The sequence below is a fragment of the Cicer arietinum genome, chromosome 2 (genome assembly GCF_000331145.2).
Source record: "Cicer arietinum cultivar CDC Frontier isolate Library 1 chromosome 2, Cicar.CDCFrontier_v2.0, whole genome shotgun sequence".
NCBI classification, from domain to species: Eukaryota; Viridiplantae; Streptophyta; class Magnoliopsida; order Fabales; family Fabaceae; genus Cicer; species Cicer arietinum.
In genome coordinates this window covers 33,108,877-33,111,313 of record NC_021161.2, presented here as the reverse complement: position 1 = coordinate 33,111,313, position 2,437 = coordinate 33,108,877, and the positions used below count along the sequence as shown (strand labels likewise).

The following is a 2,437-nucleotide window of genomic DNA, read 5'->3' as shown; positions in this document are numbered from 1 at the left end:
TATATTTCTACTCTTTGTTCATTTATAATCATAAATTTGAATTCTTATTTCTTAGGTTCAGTTTTAAAAAGTTGTTTGTCTAATGGGTATGATAAATCTAATATTTATTGAAAGAAGATGATCATGAATTGCATTATTTTTAATAAAAATTATTGTAAAAAATTAAAACTATTAATAATAATTCAAGATGGATTTTCACTTTAACATTTGTTAATAAAAAATAATTAATTAGTTTTGCGTGAATGATAAATTAAGGAACTACATTAGATTAAAGAGACGAATCTGCTATAATAAAAATAAATTATCACGTACATAAGTTTACCAAAACAATTATAGATGGTATAGAAAACATCAATATTTTTTTGAAAGGTATACAACATCAATCTTATTATTATTATTATTATTCATTCACCCAATCATGTAATGATTATAGTGTATGTTTTATTATATATATATATTTTTTAACAACTAATAATGCATAAGCATGAGATATAAGTTGTGCATCTAGTTTTTAGGGTTAATTGGCCTATCATTTCCCTTTCCCTTTCCCATGATTCTTTTCTATCTTTTCCTTTTCCTTCTTCTTTGCCTCCTTTTCCATCATCCTTTCTTCCCTTGTTTTATTTCCCGCACCAATGGGCTTATTTGGATCAAAAGGTTTTATATCCTTGGTTCTTTGGGTACCATCAAGCTTATCTACCCAAACATTTTTCTTTGAGTCTTTTGCATAACCTGCAAATAAATTAAATTACAATATTTATTAAATTAATTATATATATAGTAAGAAAGTAATTATGTGTACATACATGATAACTATTTGTATATTGTATACCTTCTTTGGATGTCTCACTTGCCACAGTAGATAAAAGAAACAATCCACAAAGGAAGCACAAAATAAAAGCGTTGATTTTCATCATTACTACAATTTCTAAGAGTTTCATTGTTGTGAAGAATATGAATATATTCTGCACAATAAATAGATATGAAAATCAAATGTAGATTTAATAAATAATATATTATATAATTGGCTTTCGAGAATATTGAGCTATCAACATCTATTGACCCATTGAAGGGTTATTGAGGTAAGAAAGGTGTTTAAACTTTGACAACTACGAGGTTGCATGATAATTTTTCTAATAATAAACATATTTCTAGACTTTTGAAAAACATAATTATCATATGTAGTCAATAAAAAATAATTATTAACACGATAAAATAAACTTACTCTTTCAATTTTTTCTCAATTTCCTTGTATGTCTCTATAAGTTTTATTTATTTATTTTTGATTTATTCATTTAGTTTATATCTCATTAGCCACATTAACTTTTAAGTTATAATTCTCTTACATAAATGTTATTTTTTATAAGTTTCGTTAAAAAATATATTATGTGGCTGTTAAAATGTTAATATGTGTATAACAATGTTGATGTGACAAATTAAAAATTAAATATATTTTTTAAACTTATTTTTATTGGTTTATTAATTAACTAATTTTAAGTTTTAATTAAATTATTAAATGAATTAATAACATAAATTTAATTATAAATATTAAATAATATCTAATCAACAACAATTACACGGTCATCATGTGTCACTTCATCCAAAATTAGCCATATCACCACCTTTTTTACTAAAAAAGATTCACAAATGAATTTTTTAAAACTTTTTAGAATTTGCAAGAGTCGTAACACCTTAAATTTCTTATTAATTATATTTTAGTGATATAGTGATAGATTATATTATATGTATGTTTGAAGTGGTACAATATTATAATAATTATTAATTTAGATATATTTTTTCTTTTATAAACAAAAATAATGAATAAAATAAAATAAGCTTAATTATAGTTTTGGTACCCTTATTTTAGCTAAATCGCGAAAGTAGTCTCTCCATTTTATTTCTCTCCAATGTTGGTTCCTCAAATAGAAATTTGGTCCAAAACTTGATGAAATTTCATTTTTTTTTTTTGCATTTATTTAAGTCACACAGTGCCTTAAGATCTCGTGGTGCAACAATTGTACCTGAAATCTATGATAAAAAATGATGTAGTACAGCTTCAAAAAAATGAATTTTCATCAAGTTTTAGACTAAAATTTTGTTTGGGACCAAAACTGAAGAGAAACAAAATGGAATGACTACTTTCGCGATTCAACTAAAATAGGGGGACCAAAATTACAATTAAACAAAATAAAATAAAATAAAACAAAACAAAACTACACTTTTACGGATGCACTAGTTGCTTACAATCGTAGCAAATAATCATCCGAATGTTCACTAGATAACTAATCTTATATCATTTATGGGTATTAGACAAGTGTAGCTGGTACGTACTATTTGCCTCTAACACCAAACCCTCGCCTGTTACGCTGCCACTCAAACATATTCAGTCTCAAAAAGACAAAAAGAGTGCCACATGTAGAAAAGTATAATATTTGCA

The 2,437-nt window shown here is 24.9% G+C and overlaps 1 long non-coding RNA gene across 1 annotated transcript; it reads right to left on the bottom strand.

The window, feature by feature from the left end:
* Positions 1–337: 337 nt before the first annotated feature.
* On the bottom strand, positions 338–2,437 carry LOC105851394 (uncharacterized). The gene is made up of 3 exons (XR_012162076.1): positions 2,332–2,437; positions 833–965; positions 338–732 (listed from the first exon to the last, which is right to left on the bottom strand). It is a non-coding gene; the product is annotated as an uncharacterized lncRNA (long non-coding RNA).